Genomic DNA, 23,872 nt, shown 5'->3' with positions numbered 1-23,872 from the left:
CTGTCTGCTATTTTATCCAGTTCCCCTTCTCATACTATAAGCTTATTGTGAAATGCCCCTACTGCTACTTTTGTGGTCAGCTACAACACTTTAAAGTTATTTCTTAGTTTACAACTATTTCTTAAACAAAAACCTCTATATTCGTTAAAATCTTAGCCTTAGGTATGCTGCAAGAATCCCGCGACCGTTTGTGTAATGTTCCCCTTCCCCTCCCCCCACAACACCCCGTCACCCATCTGCAAAAACAACATCTCTAACTGCATTTCTAATCTCCCACAAACTGTCAGGGACATTTAAGCTACTGCTCGGCGAGCACACGCTGGACGGCAGTAAATTGAGGGGTGTGTAGGTTAGGTTGATCTTAGATTAAGAAAACTGCTCGGCACGACATCGTGGGCCGAAGGGCCTGTACTGTGCAATGTTCTAACTGCAGGCACATCCACACACATCAAAGACATGGAGGGCTCGGCTGAATCTATTGCTTTCTTCTCTACGTGTCACGTTTCATCGAGGTAGCGTCCTAGGCCCAAGCATCTTCAGCGAGTGGTGAGAATATGCAGTGCACTGCCTGAGAGAGAGGGTGCTGGAGGCAGATTCAATGGTGACTTTGGTCGGAGGGTCGGATACTTATCTGAAGAGAGAATATTTGCTGCAGGGCGAGTGGGACTGGGGAAGTTGCTCGTGCAGAGAGCTGATGCAGACATGACAGGCTGAATGTATCATTCAATGCGTGCAGTTCTGCAGTTGGTTACCGCCTCCTCAAAAACGCTGTGCTGGTCACGTGAGAAGTCACGTAAGCTTAGCCCTGACCCACTTGATTGGTGAGATACTGACGATCTCTACATGACCATGAGACAGTGGTTCACTGACAGGGGAAAAAAAGCAACTGCTGTAAACGGACCTGCTGCTCTCGTTAGAAATCCTGGGAGGACTACGGCGACAGGGAAACTGTCAGCAGTGATCTACAAGTCTTTGAACAGAATCAAGCTGATTGAAAACATGGAGGACAAATGGGACTTGAGGCAGTCCGCGGTATTGTAGTTATCGCTTCTCGGCCTTTTGGCTAAGATCAAGTGTCTGTTCTTATCAAGTGTCTGTTCTTATCAGGACAGGGGTCGAGTTGCGAGTCATCAGAGCTAGTGGAGATCATCGCTGGATCGTGATTGGACGTTGGAGGATCGTTTGGTTGTGCTGACCTGCTATTGGTGGATCTTCATGCTGGCTTCGGCCTAACGCCAATTCAGGGACCAGCCAACCTCAGAGCAATGGCCTCAACAGCTGTGCGCAGCCCTGGGCAGGGGGTTCGAAACACCGTCCGGGTGTCTGTTAAGAAGGTGGAGGAGCGGACACCAGTCGATCGGACGGTGTTCGTCAAGAAGGTGTTGTTCGAGTGCTGTGGATTCGCCGCAGCAGATGTGTACTGCCTGCAGGATTTCCCTGGGGCAGGCTACTTCGATGTCACCTTCAGGAGCGTGAAGCAATGTGAGCAGCTCCTGAAGGTCTTCAAGGAGAAGGAAGGGGAGCCGCTGTTCTCCATCTTGTCGGCGGTCCCCTTGTGTGTGCTTCCTGCACAGAGGAGCAGGGTTGTTACTATCCACATGTACAACCCCTACGTGCCAGCAACTGATGTCCTGACGTTCCTGGGAAGATATGTGCAGGTCGAGGGTCAAAGCACCGACGTGGTTGACCCTTTCGGGATCTGGACCAGCAAACGACAGGTCAAGGTAACCCTGAGGGTGGACGCCAGCGGGAATATCCTCCACCCACCCTCCAGCTTTGCTATCGGAGGGAGCAGAGGGTACCTGACTTATGCAGGGCAGCCGAAAGTGTGCCGAACCTGTGGGAGGTCAGGCCACATGGCGGCGGACTGCAAGGTCACGATCTGTCGCAATTGCAAGAAGGAGGGCCACCCGACCAAAGACTGCAAGGAGGAAAGGAACTGCAATCTGTGCGGGGAGGCGGGCCACGTGTACAGGGCCTGCCCAAGACGAGGGGCCGCCACCTATGCGCAGATGGCCGGAGGCGGGCCACAAAAGGACAGCAAGGCACCGCAAACCGGCAAGGAAATGGTGTCAGGAGGCACGCGACAGGAAGGACAGGCCGGAGCAGAGCAGATGACAGTTACCGGAGAGGTACAGCTGCCGAGCGAAGCTCCAACAGGACAGGAGGAGGAGGCGGAGAAGGGAAAGAAGGAGGCAGAGGAATGGACCGTGGTGAAAAACAGGAAGAGGAAAACCCACCCGGTCACCAAGACCTCCCAGAAAAAGGGGAAAAGGCAGCTGCAGGGGGAAGATACGGACAGCTCTTCAGAGGGTGAGGACGGAAGAAAGGAGGGCCGTCACCAAAAGAAGAGGCAGAGCGCTGCGAGGAGAAAGGAGAGCAGCAACTGCCAACCAAGGGACGAGCCTCCTGAGGAAATGGGAAACCACCACCCCCCACCAGGTGAAAGCCAGGAGGGCCCCACCGCCACACAGCTCCAGGTCACTGGGAGCAGCGACCCTCTGACAGCCCCGCTGTCAGATATAGAAACAGACAGCGTGGACCCTGGTCTCGGCCCGATGACACCGGAGCGGGCAAATGGGCCGAGTGAGGAACTGGACAGCTACCTCAGCCCAGCGAGGGTCCAGCAGTTTGCGCACTGCATGGGGATGCAGACAGCTACCCCAGAGGGGCAGGACCAGCAGCAATCGGACATGGGTAACCTTACAACCTGTTAACAAAATGGGGTTTAAAATTGCAACCATCAATGTGCGCAGCATAAAATCTGCTGCGCGATGTGTTTCAACACTGGCCTTCCTGGCCAACGTGAAAGCTGATGTCCTGTTTCTGCAGGAGTGTGGGATACCGCACCTCAGCAGTTACAGGAGATGGTCGAGCTTGTGGGCCCATGGGCCGTCAGTGTGGTCGGGGGGCAACGATAACCGCTCCTCGGGCCTGGGTATTCTGTTACGGGGAGGCAACTTCACCATCTCCGAGGTTAAGGAGGTGGTGGGCGGGCGCCTCCTCGTTGCTGATGTTACATACAGAAACGCTCCCGTGAGACTAATTAATGTGTACGCCCCAGCGGGTAAGAGTGAACGGTTGGCCGTCCTGCAGCAGCTTCCACTGTTGCTGGCTACGTCCAGGCCGGTCATTCTGGCCGGAGACTTCAACTGTATCATCGATGCAGATGGACGATCCGGCGGGGGGGACAGTAAACTGGACGCCACGTCCAGAGCCCTGATGGACACGGTCAAAGACGCCAAGCTGCACGACGTCTTCAGCACCCCTGCAGACGGAGCGCAGCGTAGATATACATGGTCACGGGCAGACGGGTCTATCCGCTCAAGGATAGATTACCTGTTTGCGTCCCGAACGTTCTCGGTCAGATCCACCGACGTCAAGCCGGTGTTCTTCTCTGACCACTGCCTCCTGCTGGCCGACTGTCACCTACAGGACGAGCAGCGGGCTGGCAAGGGAACGTGGAAACTGAACACGAAGCTGTTGACCCCGGGAAACATTGAGGAGCTCAAGAGAGATTACGCAGGTTGGAGAACCGTGAAGTCCTTCTTTGAGTCTCCAGCAGACTGGTGGGAAACAGTAAAAGGGAACATCAAGAGGTTCTTCATCCTCAAAGGTGTTCAGGAGGCGAGAGAGAGACGGGGAAAACTGTCCCAGCTCCAGGAAAGTATGCAGAACCTGCTCCTGCTGCAGACGTTGGGGGTCGATGTCACGGAGGACCTCAAGGAGGTGAAGGGCCAGCAAGCCTCGCTCTTTGCCTCGGAGGCCTCCAAGATAATCTTCCGGTCCAGGGTCCGCTCGGTGGAGCAGGACGAGACGTGCTCACGTTTCTTCTTCCAGAAGGTGCACAAAGAGAGCTCTGCGCTCAGCAGCCTGAAGGAAGAAGATGGCTCGGTAACGTCATCTCAGGCTGACATCATGAGGATCAGCAAATCCTTCTATGCCAGTCTGTATGACTCGAAGCCAACCGACAGCGCGGCCTCCCAGTCGTTCCTGTCCTCTATCACGGAGGTCCTAGACGACGGAACACGAGAGAGGCTGGACCAGCCGCTATCTCTGGATGAGCTGACCAAGGCCCTCGAGTCCTTCGAAAAGAATAAAACTCCCGGAAGCGACGGCTTACCGGTCGAGCTCTATTCCGCTCTTTGGGACTTGATTGGCCGGGACCTGCTGGAGGTGTATGTCAGTATGCTTCGGGCAGGTACCATGAGTGAATCCATGAGGAAAGGCATCATCACCCTCATCTACAAGCAGAAGGGGGAGAGGGAAGAAATTAGAAATTGGAGACCGATCTCACTGTTAAACACAGACTACAAAATCTTGTCAAAGGTCATCGCCAACCGGGTCAGGTCTGCTCTGGGATCGGTGATTCACCCTGACCAAACCTGTGCTGTACCGGGCAGGAAGATCGCTGAGAGTCTCGCACTCCTCAGAGATACGATCGCCTACGTGCAGGACAGGGGGGTGGACACCTGCCTCATCAGCCTGGACCAGGAGAAAGCCTTTGACAGGATATCGCATACATATATGAGGGATGTCCTCTCCAAAATGGGCTTCGGGGAGGGAATCGCTAATTGGATCAGACTGCTCTACACCAACATTGTCAGTGCAGTCTCAATCAATGGGTGGGAATCAGATAGCTTCCCAGTCAGATCTGGAGTCAGGCAGGGCTGCCCTCTCTCTCCTGCCTTGTTTGTGTGTTGCATAGAGCCATTTGCCGAGTCCATCAGGAAGGATGCGAGCCTGAAAGGGGTGACTATTCCTGGCAGCGGGGGCCTGCAGGTTAAGGCCTCCCTGTACATGGATGACGTCGCCGTTTTCTGCTCGGATCCGCTGTCCGTGCACAGACTCATGTGCATCTGTGACCAGTTCGAACGGGCCTCGGGGGCCAAGGTAAACCGAGGCAAGAGCGAGGCCATGCTCTTCGGGAACTGGGCCGACCAATCCTCTATCCCCTTCACCGTCAGGACTGACCACCTGAAGGTGCTGGGTATTTGGTTCGGGGGGGCTGGGGCGTGCACCAAGACCTGGGAGGAGCGGATCAGGAAGGTGAGACAGAAACTGGGCAGATGGGAGCAACGGTCGCTCTCCATCGCGGGTAAGAACCTGGTCATCAGGTGTGAGGTACTCTCAGTATTGTTATACGTGGCACAGGTCTGGCCTATCCCCAGAACCTGTGCCGCCGCAGTCACCCGGGCCATCTTCCACTTCGTGTGGAGATCAAAGATGGACCGGGTCCGAAGAGATGTAATGTACAAAGACCGGTGCAATGGGGGAAAAAACACACCCAATGCCACCCTCACCCTGATGGCCACCTTTGTGTGTGGCTGCATCAAGCTGTGCGTGGATCCCCGGTACGCAAACACCAAGTGTCACTACGTACTGAGGTTCTACTTGTCCCCGGTGTTGCGAAGGATGGGCCTGGCCTCGCTGCCGCGGAACGCTCCGAGTAGTTGGACCGTTCCGTATCACCTGTCCTTCGTGGAGAAATTTATCAAGAAAAACACCTTTGACCACAAGTCCATCAGGAAGTGGTCAGCACGTAGTGTCCTTGAGACCCTTCGGGAAAAGGAGAGGGCAGATCCCGTCGAGCGGTTCCCTGAGCAGACTGTCAAAGCCATTTGGCAGAATGCCTCATCGCCAGAACTTTCCAACAAGCACCAAGACATGGCTTGGCTGGTGGTGAGAAGGGCTCTGCCTGTGAGATCATTTATGCACGCCCGGACTCTCTGCCGCACCGCACGCTGCCCTCGAAGCGGCTGCGGGGGGGACGAGACTGTCACACACCTCCTTCTGGAATGTGCCTATGCAGAGGAAGTCTGGAGAGAAATGCAGTGGTGTTTGTCGAGGTTCGTCCCGAGCAGCGCCGTGACGCGGGACTCCGTGCTCTACGGCCTGTTCCCCGGGACGCACACCGAGACGAACATCAACTGCGCCTGGAGGATCATCAACTCGGTGAAGGACGCTCTCTGGGTGGTCCGAAACCTGTTGATCTTCCAGCTGAAGGAGTTGACCCCGACTGAGTGTTGCAGACTGGCACATTCCATGGTCCAGGACTACGTGTTGAGGGACGCGCTGAAGCTTGGGGCAGCTGCCGCCAAGGCGCGGTGGGGAAAGACCACCGTCTAACATCTGCCTGCCTAACGAAGAACAGGGGGCCCACGCAGTCATTTGGGCTCCGCTGGCGTCTGAGCTCAATGTAATCGCACTAACCTGTGAATATGAATGTTTACCCTGTTTCGATACGTAAAGAAATGGAATGTTTACAGAATGATGACATGTCCAATTGTATAGATTAAATATATATGAATAAAGTATATTTTTGAAATAAAAAAAAAAAAAATCTGTTCTTATCAGTTTAATATCTGATACGTCCCTTATCTGGGGACCATATATTAAATTGATTTTTGGAGCAGGGAGATGGAATAGGGGCTTGCTCCGTCCACTCCACGCATCGACCTGGTATTGCAGTACCTCCGGGAACGGTGCACCCCTCATCTATAAATCTAAAAACAGCTTCATGTTTATAACTCAGGCTTTCGGTGCTTTGTGTCTGCTGGATGGGTTTGAGTACCAAGTGCTTCATTTCTCACACCTCACATCCAACCGGGCGTGAGTCGATTCAAACTCGTCTGTTCTAAGGTGGCTGCTCAGCTCCCGCTCCCTATCCTTCTCTCGCCATCTCTGTCTCTTGCGCACCTTGACACTTGCTCTCAATGTCATCCCCTCGGACCCCTGCTGCGTGCTGCACCTTCCCGCCAACGCCGGGCCCCGATCACACCACATGGTGTCAGAATTTGGGAGTCGCAGCAACCGTAGCTGCCCACCAGCTTTTCATACTCGCGAGCGACATTTCAGAAAAACAAGAGAAGGTCAACTGTGCTACGTTGCTGCATGCTGCTGGGGATGAAGCTATCTCGGGGTTCAGTCGTTTTGATTTTGATGACTTGAAAGAGAGATTTCGAGAACACTGTGAGCTAGGACAAAAATCATCGGGACGTATTTAAGGCACATGCTTTTCATCAGACTGCAAGGGCAGGCGGAATCGATAGGTACGTATGTGACTGACCGGAAAAACGAGGCAAAGGACTGTGAGTTTCAGCCATTTTCCGATTCACGGAGCCGCGACAGAATCGTGTGTGCTATCACGAATGACTGAGTCAGAGGCAGGTTACTCAGAGAGTCAATTCTCACTGGGAAAAGCAAAGAGACAGCACTAACTCGACAACAGCACGTGAGAAAACGTAGAACAAACAAACCAATGTTTGCTGACCGGAACTGGCCTGGAAAGATAATAAGGCAGGTAGGAGCACTGCAGATTATCCGGCACCTGGGCTGTGTACGCAGGGACTGGCACAACACCCCCTTGCCTTCTTTTGCACTTAGAATGCTGCCAGTTCTGGCTGAGGCAGCAAAGTCAGTCTCACACAAGCAGCGTGTGCCAGCTGTCTGTGACAACAAATTCCAAAGACTCACAACCCTCTGAGAGAAGACGTTTCTCCTGATCTCACTCTTAAATTGGTGCCTCTTTATTCTGTTCAGTTCTAGACACTCCCATGAGGGAAAATGTCCTCTCAGCATTTACCCTGTCGAGCCACGTAAGAATCCAATATGTTTCAATAAGATTGTGTCTCATTCATTTAAACTCAGGATCTACACTCATCTGGAGGTAGGGTTTACCGGGCTCAGTTTTACTGAAAAGCTGACCTCCGGCTAGTTCAGCAAATAGGTCGTTGAGCAAAGGGAAAGGAAACCGCCTAGCACACAGCAGCAGGTGAACTGTTGCAGCATGATATTGCGGCTCCGGCACTCAATCCCTCTACGAATGAAACCTAACAGCCTTCTTAACAGCACTATCCACTTGGGTGGCAACTTTCAGGGATCTATGTACATGGGACTCCAAGATCCCTCTGCACATCCACACTACCAAGAATCTTTCCATCGACCCAGTACTCTGCCTTCCTGTTATTCTTCCCAAAGTGCATCACCTCACATTTAGCTGCATTGAACTCCATTTGCCACCTCTCAGCCCAATTCTGCAGTTTATCCAAGTCCCCCTGCAACCTGTAACATTCTTCCACACTGACCACCACTCCACCGACTTTAGCGTCGTCTGCAAATTTACTAATCCATCCACCTATGTTATGCCTGCATCTAAGTCATTTATAAAAATGACAAACAGCAGTGGTCCCAAAACAGACCCTTGTGGCACACCACTAGTAACCGGACTCCAGGCTGAATATTTTCCATCAACCACCACCCGCTGCCTTCTTTCAGAAAGCCAGTTTCTAAGCCAAGCTGCTAAATCACCCTCAGTTCCATGCCTCTGCATTTTCTCCAACAGCCTACCACGTGGAACCTTATCAAAGGCTCCCGGCGTCCTGCTTCTCTATCCCATTGAAAACAATAGCGTGCTTCTTTAGAATTCTTGATCAGTCACTCTCAGAATCTTGACAAGTGATTGCCTTCGGCCCAGTTGAGTTTGATTCTGTCCAACCACATTCTTGCCCATAAAGCTCTAAGATTTCCTTTGTTGACGCGCAGGCTGTGTCTTCAGACTGACCGTATAACTGAACGTTCCCACCGTGAAAGCACCTGTGTGTGTTCCTCGCTCAGTTTCTGAAGGTTGCAGCGCAACGTGACTCAGCCGTATCAATGAAACCGGTGTCCACCTCCATTCTTACCGGTTTGCCGTTCAGTAAGGGAGCGACCGGGGCGTCGGCAGCTATCGCCAGTATCTGTAACAACAACACCTCATTGGTTTGTGCGCCTGGGCTTTTGTCTTCTTGCCCTTTTTGTACCATTTAGGATTTCTTCCTGTACTTTCGCTGCAGGTTATTGGTACTTTCTCCCCCGAGCGCACCCACTTAATATATTCTTTTTTAATGCTGCAGTTTCTGCACACAGCTTCTTTCCAGCAGCAATTTGCTGCTGCCTGACATGTGTTTCCACAGCAGTGGCAGTTTTGTGTCTGCGTTGGTGCTTGTCCCTGGGCCACCATTTTGTGAACTCTCAGCCACCATTTTGTGAGGTGTTGACCTTCCTTGGCTGCGAGTTCCATCACGGTTGCCATTCCCAGCACTTTCATTTAAGTGTAGTCACCTTTGCGTCAGTAATCTCTTCTGGATCGCTTCACATCTTACGGCAGGCTGCTACAAAAGGTAGAGTCTCGTGGGATCTGAGGTGAGTCGGCTAGCTGGATACAAAACCGACTCGGGGCGCATTTTTCGGAAAGGAGATCAGTAACTAGTGGCGTCCCGCAGGGCTCAGTGCTAGGACCTTTGTTGTTTGTGACGTGTAAATAAATGATCTGTACAAAGAGCTGTACAAAACTCCAGTTAGGCTACAATTGGGATATCGCGCGCAATGCTGTTCGGCACACTACCAGAAGGACGTGGATGCTTTGGAGAGGGTGCAGAGAAGGTTTACCAGCACGTTGCCTGCCCTGGAGCGCTTCTGCTGTGAGGAGAGGTTGAATAAACTTGGATTGTCGTCACTGCAAAGACGGAAGCTGAGGGGCGACCTGATAGTGGTCGACAGCATACTGAGAGGCATCGAAAGGGTGGGGTGGCGAGTCAGTGGGTACAGGTTCACGGTGAGAGGGGGAAAGTGAGAAGGGAAAAGTGCGGGGAAAGGTTTTCACACAGAGGATGGTGGGTGCCTGGAACGCGTTGCCAGTCGAAGCGCTGGAAGCAGGCACATTAGGAACGTGGGTTGGTACATTAGGAACTTGCAGCGTGGGTTGGTACCTGGGACTTCGATGTTGTGGCTATTACGGAGACATGGGTAGAACAGGGACAGGATTGGCTGTTGCAGGTTCCAGGGTTTAAATGTTTTAGTAGGGTCAGAGGTGGGGGTAAAAGAGGGGGAGGTGTGGCATTGCTTGTCAAAGATAGTATTACAGCTGTGGAAAGGACGATGGATGAAGACTCGCCGTCTGAGGTAGTTTGGGCTGAGGTTAGGAATAGGAAAGGTGAGCTCACCCTGTTAGTAATTTTTTACAGGCCTCCTAATAGTCCTAGAAACGTAGAAGAAAGGATTGCGAGGATGATTCAAGAGAAGAGTGAAAGTAATAGGGTGGTTGTTATGGGGGACTTTAACTTTCCTGATATTGATTGGGAAAGCTATAGCTCAAGTTCGTTAGATGGGTCAGTGTTTGTCCAATGTGTGCAGGAGGGTTTCCTGACACAATATGTAGATAGGCCAACAAGAGGTGAGGCCATACTGGATTTGGTTCTGGGTAACGAACCAGGCCAGGTGTTAGAATTAGAGGTAGGTGAGCACTTTGGGGACAGTGACCACAATTCGGTGACTTTTACTCTAGCGATGGAGAGGGATAAGTGTGCACTACAGGGCAAGAGTTATAGCTGGGGGCAGGGAAATTATGATGCGGTGAGGCATGACTTAGGATGTGTGGCTTGGAAAAGTAAGCTTCAAGACAAGGGCGTAACTGATATGTGGAGCTTGTTCAAGGAGCAACTATTGAGTGTCCTTGATAAGTATGTACCCGTCAGGCAGGGAGGAAAGGGTCGTGTGAGGGAGCCGTGGTTTAATAAGGAATTGGAATCCCTTGTTAAATGGAAGAGGGCGGCCTATGTAAAGATGAGGCGTGAAGGTTCAATTGGGGCGATTGAGAGTTATACGGTAGCCAGGAAGGACCTGAAGAGAGAGCTAAGAGCAGCAAGGAGGGGACATGAAAGGGCCTTAGTTGGTAGGATTAGGGAAAACCCTAAGGCTTTCTATAGGTATGTCAGGAATAAAAGAATGACTAGGGTAGGAATAGGTCCAGTCAAGGATAGTAGTGGGAAGTTGCGTGTGGAGGCTGAAGAGATTGGGGAGACATTGAATGAATACTTTTCGTCAGTATTCAATCAGGAACAGGACATTGTTGTCAATGTGAGTACTGAGTCACAATTAAGTAGAATGGATGGCTTTGAGGTATGTAGAGAAGAGGTGTTGGAAATTCTGGAAAGGGTGAAAATAGATAGGTCCCCTGGGCCTGATGGCATTTATCCTAGGATTCTCCGGGAAGCAAGGGAGGAGATTGCAGAGCCATTGGCCTTGATTTTTATGTCCTCGTTGTCTACAGGAGTAGTGCCAGAAGATTGGAGGCTAGCAAATGTGGTTCCCTTGTTCAAGAAGGGGAGTAGGGATAACCCTAGTAACTATTGGCTGGTGAGTCTCACTTCTGTTGTGGGCAAAATCTTAGAGAGAATTCTAAGGGATAGGATTTATGAACATCTGGATAGGAATAATGTGATCAAGGATAGTCAGCATGGTTTTGTGAAGGGCAGGTCGTGCCTCACAAACCTTATTGAATTCTTTGAGAAGGTGACTAAGGAGGTGAACGAGGGGAAAGCGGTAGATGTGGTGTATATGGATTTTAGTAAGGCGTTTGATAAGGTTCCTCATGGTGGACTACTGCAAAAAACACGGAGGTATGGCATTGAGGGTGAGTTGGAGGTTTGGATTAGGAGTTGGCTGGCTGGAAGAAGACAGAGGGTAGTAGTTGATGGCAAAGGTTCATCTTGGAGTGCCGTCACTAGCGGTGTTCCGCAAGGATCTGTTTTGGGACCATTGCTGTTTGTCATTTTTATAAATGACCTGGAGGAGGGGTTAGAAGGTTGGGTGAGCAAGTTTGCGGATGATACGAAAGTCGGAGGAGTTGTAGACAGTGAGGAAGGATGTGGCAGGTTACAGCGGGATATAGATAAGCTGCAGAACTGGGCAGAAAGGTGGCAAATGGCGTTCAATGTAGCTAAGTGTGAGGTGATTCACTTTGGTAAGAGTAATAAAAAGATGGGGTACTGGGCTAATGGACGGATACTTGGTAGTGTGGATGAGCAGAGGGATCTTGGTGTCCATGTACACAGATCTTTGAAAGTTGCCACCCAGGTAAATAGTGCGGTGAAGAAGGCATATGGCGTACTGGCTTTTATTGGTAGAGGAATTGAGTTCCGGAGTACTGAGGTCATGTTGCAGTTGTATAAGACTCTGGTGCGTCCGCATCTGGAGTATTGTGTGCAGTTTTGGTCGCCATACTATAGGAAGGATGTGGAGGCACTGGAACGGGTGCAGAGGAGGTTTACCAGGATGTTGCCTGGTATGGTAGAAAGATCATATGAGGAAAGGCTGAGGCACTTGGGGTTGTTTTCATTGGAGAAAAGAAGGTTTAGGGGTGACTTGATAGAGGTGTACAAGATGATTAGGGGTTTAGATAGGGTCGACAGTGAGAATCTTTTTCCAAGGGGGCATAGCTTTAAATTAAGGGGGGGTAGGTATAGGACAGATGTTAGGGGTAGGTTCTTTACTCAGCGAGTCGTGAGTTCATGGAATGCCCTGCCAGTAGCAGTGGTGGACTCTCCCTCATTATGGGCATTTAAGCAGGCATTGGATAGGCATATGGAGGATAGTGGGCTAGTGTAGGTTAGGTGGGCTTGGATCGGCGCAACATCGAGGGCCGAAGGGCCTGTACTGCGCTGTATTCTTCTATGTTCTATGTTTAAGGCTCACCTTGTTAGACACGTGAACGGGAGGCGGAACGGCGGGACTGAAACCACGTCTGGGCAACAAGTAGCACGTCCAAACAAGGAGTAGGAATCGGCACAGGCTCGCTGGGCCCTGTGTTATCGACCCGACGTGCCAAAGTCTCCGGCCACGTGTATAACTTTGGTGAATTTCTGCAAATACCTTGTAGACGGGGCTGTGACAGGGACCTTATTGGGGTGTCGACGATAATGAGGGCCACGGCGGGCATTTTTGCTGAGTTTGCAGATGGCACAAAGATAGCGAGAGGGACAGGTAGTTTTGAGGAAACGGGCAGGCTGCAGAAGGGCGTGGAGATGAAGGGCGAGTGGGGAAAGAAGTGACCAAGTGTGCGGTTTTGCACTTTGGTAGCAAGAACAATCGGGTAGACGATTTTCTGAACGAGGGAAAGGCTTTGCAAATCTGAAGCGCTGAGGGTCTTGGGAGTCTTAGTTCCAGGTTGTTTCATGATTAACATGCAGGTTCATCCGATGGTTCGGAAGGCAAATGCAGTGTCGGCATTCATTTCAAGCGGGCGAGAAAAAAGGAGCAGAGACGTGCTGCTGAGGCTGCATCAGACTCTGGTCTGACCACAGGTGGAATATCGGGAGCAGTTTTGTGCCCTGTACCAAAGGAAGGGATGCGCTGGTGTTGGAGGGAGTCTAGAGAAGGTTTACAAGCGTGTTCCCCCTGGGGCTGAAGGGTTTGTCACACGAGGTCTCTGGGTCTATACCCGATGGTGTTTCGAAAGGTAAGGCGGGATCTGACTGAACCTTACAGGCTACTGGGAGGCCTGGTCAGAGTGGATGTGAAGAAGATTAGATTAGATTACATTACATTACAGTGTGGAAACAGGCCCTTCGACCCAACAAGTCCACACCGACCCGCCGAAGCGCAACCCACCCATACCCCTACATTTGCCCCTTACCTAACACTACGGGCAATTTAGCATGGCCAATTCACCTGACCTGCACATCTTTGGACTGTGGGAGGAAACCGGAGCACCCGGAGGAAACCCACGCAGGCACGGGGAGAACGTGCAAACTCCACACAGTCAGTCGCCTGAGGCGGGAATTGAACCCGATGATCCCACTAGTAGGCGAGACGAGGACCTGGAAGTACAGCCTCAGGGTGAAGGGTCGTCCCTTCAGGCTGAGATGAGGTTGCATTTAAGACAGAGATAGAGAGGTTCTTGATTATAAGGGGATCAAGGGTTGTGGGGAGAGGGCAGGAGAATCGGGGTTGAGAAACCTGTGAGCCACGACCGAATGGCGGAGCGTGGGCCGAATGGCCCGATTCTGCTCCTACGTCTTATGGGCCGTCAGACCTTCCGTGGTCTTGCGGTCATGACAGAAAGCAGTTGTTTCCCAGAGGGTGGCGGCGGTCTGGAATGCACTGCTTGGGAGGGTAGCGAGGCGGGGAACCTCAAAACCTTGAAAAACTACTTGGATGAGCACTGGAAATGTCATAACCTTTCCTGGCTACGGACCAAGTGCTGGAAAGTGGGACTAGAGCAGACTTAGAGTAGCTTTGTCAGTGCGGACTCGGAGGGCCAAAGGGCCTCTTCTGTACTGTGTGACTGTGTGGGGAAGCTTTCTGATTCCCATCTGTTGATTGAGGCCGCCCCATTGATGCTTCCTGATGCGGAGCAGCCGGATGGATCCAAGTGCGCATTGAAGGTGAGAGGGTGGCAGAGAGCTTCGGAGCCTCCGTCCGTTTGGTTCAGGTTTCGTCTCGTCCTGATGCAAGCATCGATGTACGTGCTCAGTGGCTACCAATAGAGTGAAGGTGCAGTTGATCACTGACTCCACGCGTGGTGCTGCAGGTTGTAATGTCTAGACGAAAACAGAACTCGCTGCACCCTTCGGGAGAAGGGTCACTGGACTCGAAAAAGCGTTAATTCTGCTTTTTCCCCACAGATGCTGAGGTTTTGCTTACTGGGTGTTTTGCTTTATTTTGCATTTTAGACCTTGCTTTTTGATTGCACAGCCACTATCAAACCATTAGCTTGCTGTTAGCGCTGCAATTAGCACTCTTGAATCTTGATTTGCAATTCTAAGGAAGCAGACCGAATTGGAATGTTTGGAGCCGAACCAATAAAGGCTGATTTGCTGTAAATTGATCTTCACATCCCCGCCCCGTCGTGCTATTCATTTGCACGAGGTGGGTTGGGGGATGGGAGTTCACACTTTCCAAGACAAGATGGATTAGTCTGTAAGAGGTACTGTTCGTAAAGGTGAGCGAGCCGAGATTTCCTGACAGTGAGATTTTTCGGTCAGAATTCGAACCTGCTCCAATCATTTGCCTTGTGGGGAGGCAGGGATTTTTCACATTGGTAACAGCTGAGATTTTTAGAACGTCGAACAGAGCAGCGCAACAACAGGCCCTTCGGCAACTGTGAGAAACAAAACTCACTCACAATTCAGCCTGAGACAAAGCCTTGGAAACAAGAACATTTAATTCTTTACGGCCTTGCAAGAACAGGCGTTTTGCTCAAGCAATCAGGCTAGCAAAAGCGCGCGAAAACAAAACATGTAAGCATTCTTATTCAGTTTGCAAGTTGCGGAATCACGCCTCCCTTTTCCCATCCTATCATAAGCCGATTACCTCACTCGTTTTTCTCTAATTTTCCTTATCTGACTACCCTGCTGTCCTTGTCCTTGTCTGTTACAGCCTGTCTGCTATTTTATCCAGTTCCCCTTCTCATACTATAAGCTTATTGTGAAATGCCCCTACTGCTACTTTTGTGGTCAGCTACAACACTTTAAAGTTATTTCTTAGTTTACAACTATTTCTTAAACAAAAACCTCTATATTCGTTAAAATCTTAGCCTTAGGTATGCTGCAAGAATCCCGCGACCGTTTGTGTAATGTTCCCCTTCCCCTCCCCCCACAACACCCCGTCACCCATCTGCAAAAACAACATCTCTAACTGCATTTCTAATCTCCCACAAACTGTCAGGGACATTTAAGCTACTGCTCGGCGAGCACACGCTGGACGGCAGTAAATTGAGGGGTGTGTAGGTTAGGTTGATCTTAGATTAAGAAAACTGCTCGGCACGACATCGTGGGCCGAAGGGCCTGTACTGTGCAATGTTCTAACTGCAGGCACATCCACACACATCAAAGACATGGAGGGCTCGGCTGAATCTATTGCTTTCTTCTCTACGTGTCACGTTTCATCGAGGTAGCGTCCTAGGCCCAAGCATCTTCAGCGAGTGGTGAGAATATGCAGTGCACTGCCTGAGAGAGAGGGTGCTGGAGGCAGATTCAATGGTGACTTTGGTCGGAGGGTCGGATACTTATCTGAAGAGAGAATATTTGCTGCAGGGCGAGTGGGACTGGGGAAGTTGCTCGTGCAGAGAGCTGATGCAGACATGACAGGCTGAATGTATCATTCAATGCGTGCAGTTCTGCAGTTGGTTACCGCCTCCTCAAAAACGCTGTGCTGGTCACGTGAGAAGTCACGTAAGCTTAGCCCTGACCCACTTGATTGGTGAGATACTGACGATCTCTACATGACCATGAGACAGTGGTTCACTGACAGGGGAAAAAAAGCAACTGCTGTAAACGGACCTGCTGCTCTCGTTAGAAATCCTGGGAGGACTACGGCGACAGGGAAACTGTCAGCAGTGATCTACAAGTCTTTGAACAGAATCAAGCTGATTGAAAACATGGAGGACAAATGGGACTTGAGGCAGTCCGCGGTATTGTAGTTATCGCTTCTCGGCCTTTTGGCTAAGATCAAGTGTAGTATCTGTTCTTATCAAGTGTCTGTTCTTATCAGGACAGGGGTCGAGTTGCGAGTCATCAGAGCTAGTGGAGATCATCGCTGGATCGTGATTGGACGTTGGAGGATCGTTTGGTTGTGCTGACCTGCTATTGGTGGATCTTCATGCTGGCTTCGGCCTAACGCCAATTCAGGGACCAGCCAACCTCAGAGCAATGGCCTCAACAGCTGTGCGCAGCCCTGGGCAGGGGGTTCGAAACACCGTCCGGGTGTCTGTTAAGAAGGTGGAGGAGCGGACACCAGTCGATCGGACGGTGTTCGTCAAGAAGGTGTTGTTCGAGTGCTGTGGATTCGCCGCAGCAGATGTGTACTGCCTGCAGGATTTCCCTGGGGCAGGCTACTTCGATGTCACCTTCAGGAGCGTGAAGCAATGTGAGCAGCTCCTGAAGGTCTTCAAGGAGAAGGAAGGGGAGCCGCTGTTCTCCATCTTGTCGGCGGTCCCCTTGTGTGTGCTTCCTGCACAGAGGAGCAGGGTTGTTACTATCCACATGTACAACCCCTACGTGCCAGCAACTGATGTCCTGACGTTCCTGGGAAGATATGTGCAGGTCGAGGGTCAAAGCACCGACGTGGTTGACCCTTTCGGGATCTGGACCAGCAAACGACAGGTCAAGGTAACCCTGAGGGTGGACGCCAGCGGGAATATCCTCCACCCACCCTCCAGCTTTGCTATCGGAGGGAGCAGAGGGTACCTGACTTATGCAGGGCAGCCGAAAGTGTGCCGAACCTGTGGGAGGTCAGGCCACATGGCGGCGGACTGCAAGGTCACGATCTGTCGCAATTGCAAGAAGGAGGGCCACCCGACCAAAGACTGCAAGGAGGAAAGGAACTGCAATCTGTGCGGGGAGGCGGGCCACGTGTACAGGGCCTGCCCAAGACGAGGGGCCGCCACCTATGCGCAGATGGCCGGAGGCGGGCCACAAAAGGACAGCAAGGCACCGCAAACCGGCAAGGAAATGGTGTCAGGAGGCACGCGACAGGAAGGACAGGCCGGAGCAGAGCAGATGACAGTTACCGGAGAGGTACAGCTGCCGAGCGAAGCTCCAACAGGACAGGAGGAGGAGGCGGAGAAGGGAAAGAAGGAGGCAGAGGAATGGACCGTGGTGAAAAACAGGAAGAGGAAAACCCACCCGGTCACCAAGACCTCCCAGAAAAAGGGGAAAAGGCAGCTGCAGGGGGAAGATACGGACAGCTCTTCAGAGGGTGAGGACGGAAGAAAGGAGGGCCGTCACCAAAAGAAGAGGCAGAGCGCTGCGAGGAGAAAGGAGAGCAGCAACTGCCAACCAAGGGACGAGCCTCCTGAGGAAATGGGAAACCACCACCCCCCACCAGGTGAAAGCCAGGAGGGCCCCACCGCCACACAGCTCCAGGTCACTGGGAGCAGCGACCCTCTGACAGCCCCGCTGTCAGATATAGAAACAGACAGCGTGGACCCTGGTCTCGGCCCGATGACACCGGAGCGGGCAAATGGGCCGAGTGAGGAACTGGACAGCTACCTCAGCCCAGCGAGGGTCCAGCAGTTTGCGCACTGCATGGGGATGCAGACAGCTACCCCAGAGGGGCAGGACCAGCAGCAATCGGACATGGGTAACCTTACAACCTGTTAACAAAATGGGGTTTAAAATTGCAACCATCAATGTGCGCAGCATAAAATCTGCTGCGCGATGTGTTTCAACACTGGCCTTCCTGGCCAACGTGAAAGCTGATGTCCTGTTTCTGCAGGAGTGTGGGATACCGCACCTCAGCAGTTACAGGAGATGGTCGAGCTTGTGGGCCCATGGGCCGTCAGTGTGGTCGGGGGGCAACGATAACCGCTCCTCGGGCCTGGGTATTCTGTTACGGGGAGGCAACTTCACCATCTCCGAGGTTAAGGAGGTGGTGGGCGGGCGCCTCCTCGTTGCTGATGTTACATACAGAAACGCTCCCGTGAGACTAATTAATGTGTACGCCCCAGCGGGTAAGAGTGAACGGTTGGCCGTCCTGCAGCAGCTTCCACTGTTGCTGGCTACGTCCAGGCCGGTCATTCTGGCCGGAGACTTCAACTGTATCATCGATGCAGATGGACGATCCGGCGGGGGGGACAGTAAACTGGACGCCACGTCCAGAGCCCTGATGGACACGGTCAAAGACGCCAAGCTGCACGACGTCTTCAGCACCCCTGCAGACGGAGCGCAGCGTAGATATACATGGTCACGGGCAGACGGGTCTATCCGCTCAAGGATAGATTACCTGTTTGCGTCCCGAACGTTCTCGGTCAGATCCACCGACGTCAAGCCGGTGTTCTTCTCTGACCACTGCCTCCTGCTGGCCGACTGTCACCTACAGGACGAGCAGCGGGCTGGCAAGGGAACGTGGAAACTGAACACGAAGCTGTTGACCCCGGGAAACATTGAGGAGCTCAAGAGAGATTACGCAGGTTGGAGAACCGTGAAGTCCTTCTTTGAGTCTCCAGCAGACTGGTGGGAAACAGTAAAAGGGAACATCAAGAGGTTCTTCATCCTCAAAGGTGTTCAGGAGGCGAGAGAGAGACGGGGAAAACTGTCCCAGCTCCAGGAAAGTATGCAGAACCTGCTCCTGCTGCAGACGTTGGGGGTCGATGTCACGGAGGACCTCAAGGAGGTGAAGGGCCAGCAAGCCTCGCTCTTTGCCTCGGAGGCCTCCAAGATAATCTTCCGGTCCAGGGTCCGCTCGGTGGAGCAGGACGAGACGTGCTCACGTTTCTTCTTCCAGAAGGTGCACAAAGAGAGCTCTGCGCTCAGCAGCCTGAAGGAAGAAGATGGCTCGGTAACGTCATCTCAGGCTGACATCATGAGGATCAGCAAATCCTTCTATGCCAGTCTGTATGACTCGAAGCCAACCGACAGCGCGGCCTCCCAGTCGTTCCTGTCCTCTATCACGGAGGTCCTAGACGACGGAACACGAGAGAGGCTGGACCAGCCGCTATCTCTGGATGAGCTGACCAAGGCCCTCGAGTCCTTCGAAAAGAATAAAACTCCCGGAAGCGACGGCTTACCGGTCGAGCTCTATTCCGCTCTTTGGGACTTGATTGGCCGGGACCTGCTGGAGGTGTATGTCAGTATGCTTCGGGCAGGTACCATGAGTGAATCCATGAGGAAAGGCATCATCACCCTCATCTACAAGCAGAAGGGGGAGAGGGAAGAAATTAGAAATTGGAGACCGATCTCACTGTTAAACACAGACTACAAAATCTTGTCAAAGGTCATCGCCAACCGGGTCAGGTCTGCTCTGGGATCGGTGATTCACCCTGACCAAACCTGTGCTGTACCGGGCAGGAAGATCGCTGAGAGTCTCGCACTCCTCAGAGATACGATCGCCTACGTGCAGGACAGGGGGGTGGACACCTGCCTCATCAGCCTGGACCAGGAGAAAGCCTTTGACAGGATATCGCATACATATATGAGGGATGTCCTCTCCAAAATGGGCTTCGGGGAGGGAATCGCTAATTGGATCAGACTGCTCTACACCAACATTGTCAGTGCAGTCTCAATCAATGGGTGGGAATCAGATAGCTTCCCAGTCAGATCTGGAGTCAGGCAGGGCTGCCCTCTCTCTCCTGCCTTGTTTGTGTGTTGCATAGAGCCATTTGCCGAGTCCATCAGGAAGGATGCGAGCCTGAAAGGGGTGACTATTCCTGGCAGCGGGGGCCTGCAGGTTAAGGCCTCCCTGTACATGGATGACGTCGCCGTTTTCTGCTCGGATCCGCTGTCCGTGCACAGACTCATGTGCATCTGTGACCAGTTCGAACGGGCCTCGGGGGCCAAGGTAAACCGAGGCAAGAGCGAGGCCATGCTCTTCGGGAACTGGGCCGACCAATCCTCTATCCCCTTCACCGTCAGGACTGACCACCTGAAGGTGCTGGGTATTTGGTTCGGGGGGGCTGGGGCGTGCACCAAGACCTGGGAGGAGCGGATCAGGAAGGTGAGACAGAAACTGGGCAGATGGGAGCAACGGTCGCTCTCCATCGCGGGTAAGAACCTGGTCATCAGGTGTGAGGTACTCTCAGTATTGTTATACGTGGCACAGGTCTGGCCTATCCCCAGAACCTGTGCCGCCGCAGTCACCCGGGCCATCTTCCACTTCGTGTGGAGATCAAAGATGGACCGGGTCCGAAGAGATGTAATGTACAAAGACCGGTGCAATGGGGGAAAAAACACACCCAATGCCACCCTCACCCTGATGGCCACCTTTGTGTGTGGCTGCATCAAGCTGTGCGTGGATCCCCGGTACGCAAACACCAAGTGTCACTACGTACTGAGGTTCTACTTGTCCCCGGTGTTGCGAAGGATGGGCCTGGCCTCGCTGCCGCGGAACGCTCCGAGTAGTTGGACCGTTCCGTATCACCTGTCCTTCGTGGAGAAATTTATCAAGAAAAACACCTTTGACCACAAGTCCATCAGGAAGTGGTCAGCACGTAGTGTCCTTGAGACCCTTCGGGAAAAGGAGAGGGCAGATCCCGTCGAGCGGTTCCCTGAGCAGACTGTCAAAGCCATTTGGCAGAATGCCTCATCGCCAGAACTTTCCAACAAGCACCAAGACATGGCTTGGCTGGTGGTGAGAAGGGCTCTGCCTGTGAGATCATTTATGCACGCCCGGACTCTCTGCCGCACCGCACGCTGCCCTCGAAGCGGCTGCGGGGGGGACGAGACTGTCACACACCTCCTTCTGGAATGTGCCTATGCAGAGGAAGTCTGGAGAGAAATGCAGTGGTGTTTGTCGAGGTTCGTCCCGAGCAGCGCCGTGACGCGGGACTCCGTGCTCTACGGCCTGTTCCCCGGGACGCACACCGAGACGAACATCAACTGCGCCTGGAGGATCATCAACTCGGTGAAGGACGCTCTCTGGGTGGTCCGAAACCTGTTGATCTTCCAGCTGAAGGAGTTGACCCCGACTGAGTGTTGCAGACTGGCACATTCCATGGTCCAGGACTACGTGTTGAGGGACGCGCTGAAGCTTGGGGCAGCTGCCGCCAAGGCGCGGTGGGGAAAGACCACCGTCTAACATCTGCCTGCCTAACGAAGAACAGGGGGCCCACGCAGTCATTTGGGCTCCGCTGGCGTCTGAGCTCAATGTAATCGCACTAACCTGTGAATATGAATGTTTACCCTGTTTCGATACGTAAAGAAATGGAATGTTTACAGAATGATGACATGTCCAATTGTATAGATTAAATATATATGAATAAAGTATATTTTTGAAATAAAAAAAAAAAAAATCTGTTCTTATCAGTTTAATATCTGATACGTCCCTTATCTGGGGACCATATATTAAATTGATTTTTGGAGCAGGGAGATGGAATAGGGGCTTGCTCCGTCCACTCCACGCATCGACCTGGTATTGCAGTACCTCCGGGAACGGTGCACCCCTCATCTATAAATCTAAAAACAGCTTCATGTTTATAACTCAGGCTTTCGGTGCTTTGTGTCTGCTGGATGGGTTTGAGTACCAAGTGCTTCATTTCTCACACCTCACATCCAACCGGGCGTGAGTCGATTCAAACTCGTCTGTTCTAAGGTGGCTGCTCAGCTCCCGCTCCCTATCCTTCTCTCGCCATCTCTGTCTCTTGCGCACCTTGACACTTGCTCTCAATGTCATCCCCTCGGACCCCTGCTGCGTGCTGCACCTTCCCGCCAACGCCGGGCCCCGATCACACCACATGGTGTCAGAATTTGGGAGTCGCAGCAACCGTAGCTGCCCACCAGCTTTTCATACTCGCGAGCGACATTTCAGAAAAACAAGAGAAGGTCAACTGTGCTACGTTGCTGCATGCTGCTGGGGATGAAGCTATCTCGGGGTTCAGTCGTTTTGATTTTGATGACTTGAAAGAGAGATTTCGAGAACACTGTGAGCTAGGACAAAAATCATCGGGACGTATTTAAGGCACATGCTTTTCATCAGACTGCAAGGGCAGGCGGAATCGATAGGTACGTATGTGACTGACCGGAAAAACGAGGCAAAGGACTGTGAGTTTCAGCCATTTTCCGATTCACGGAGCCGCGACAGAATCGTGTGTGCTATCACGAATGACTGAGTCAGAGGCAGGTTACTCAGAGAGTCAATTCTCACTGGGAAAAGCAAAGAGACAGCACTAACTCGACAACAGCACGTGAGAAAACGTAGAACAAACAAACCAATGTTTGCTGACCGGAACTGGCCTGGAAAGATAATAAGGCAGGTAGGAGCACTGCAGATTATCCGGCACCTGGGCTGTGTACGCAGGGACTGGCACAACACCCCCTTGCCTTCTTTTGCACTTAGAATGCTGCCAGTTCTGGCTGAGGCAGCAAAGTCAGTCTCACACAAGCAGCGTGTGCCAGCTGTCTGTGACAACAAATTCCAAAGACTCACAACCCTCTGAGAGAAGACGTTTCTCCTGATCTCACTCTTAAATTGGTGCCTCTTTATTCTGTTCAGTTCTAGACACTCCCATGAGGGAAAATGTCCTCTCAGCATTTACCCTGTCGAGCCACGTAAGAATCCAATATGTTTCAATAAGATTGTGTCTCATTCATTTAAACTCAGGATCTACACTCATCTGGAGGTAGGGTTTACCGGGCTCAGTTTTACTGAAAAGCTGACCTCCGGCTAGTTCAGCAAATAGGTCGTTGAGCAAAGGGAAAGGAAACCGCCTAGCACACAGCAGCAGGTGAACTGTTGCAGCATGATATTGCGGCTCCGGCACTCAATCCCTCTACGAATGAAACCTAACAGCCTTCTTAACAGCACTATCCACTTGGGTGGCAACTTTCAGGGATCTATGTACATGGGACTCCAAGATCCCTCTGCACATCCACACTACCAAGAATCTTTCCATCGACCCAGTACTCTGCCTTCCTGTTATTCTTCCCAAAGTGCATCACCTCACATTTAGCTGCATTGAACTCCATTTGCCACCTCTCAGCCCAATTCTGCAGTTTATCCAAGTCCCCCTGCAACCTGTAACATTCTTCCACACTGACCACCACTCCACCGACTTTAGCGTCGTCTGCAAATTTACTAATCCATCCACCTATGTTATGCCTGCATCTAAGTCATTTATAAAAATGACAAACAGCAGTGGTCCCAAAACAGACCCTTGTGGCACACCACTAGTAACCGGACTCCAGGCTGAATATTTTCCATCAACCACCACCCGCTGCCTTCTTTCAGAAAGCCAGTTTCTAAGCCAAGCTGCTAAATCACCCTCAGTTCCATGCCTCTGCATTTTCTCCAACAGCCTACCACGTGGAACCTTATCAAAGGCTCCCGGCGTCCTGCTTCTCTATCCCATTGAAAACAATAGCGTGCTTCTTTAGAATTCTTGATCAGTCACTCTCAGAATCTTGACAAGTGATTGCCTTCGGCCCAGTTGAGTTTGATTCTGTCCAACCACATTCTTGCCCATAAAGCTCTAAGATTTCCTTTGTTGACGCGCAGGCTGTGTCTTCAGACTGACCGTATAACTGAACGTTCCCACCGTGAAAGCACCTGTGTGTGTTCCTCGCTCAGTTTCTGAAGGTTGCAGCGCAACGTGACTCAGCCGTATCAATGAAACCGGTGT

The 23,872-nt window shown here is 52.0% G+C and overlaps 3 pseudogenes; all 3 read left to right on the top strand.

The window, feature by feature from the left end:
- Positions 1-6,316: 6,316 nt before the first annotated feature.
- On the top strand, positions 6,317-6,496 carry LOC148142229 (U2 spliceosomal RNA; annotated as a pseudogene).
- Positions 6,497-16,242: 9,746 nt separating this feature from the next.
- LOC148142228 (U2 spliceosomal RNA) lies at positions 16,243-16,336 on the top strand (annotated as a pseudogene).
- Positions 16,337-21,520: 5,184 nt separating this feature from the next.
- Positions 21,521-21,700, top strand: LOC148142227 (U2 spliceosomal RNA; annotated as a pseudogene).
- Positions 21,701-23,872: the final 2,172 nt, after the last annotated feature.

The sequence above is a fragment of the Chiloscyllium plagiosum genome, unplaced genomic scaffold (assembly GCF_037043375.1).
Source record: "Chiloscyllium plagiosum isolate Xiang-an unplaced genomic scaffold, Cpla_swu_hap1 HiC_scaffold_30, whole genome shotgun sequence".
Taxonomy (NCBI): Eukaryota; Metazoa; Chordata; class Chondrichthyes; order Orectolobiformes; family Hemiscylliidae; genus Chiloscyllium; species Chiloscyllium plagiosum.
The sequence above is the reverse complement of the archived record's forward strand: the minus strand, read 5'-3'. Positions and strand labels throughout refer to the sequence as shown.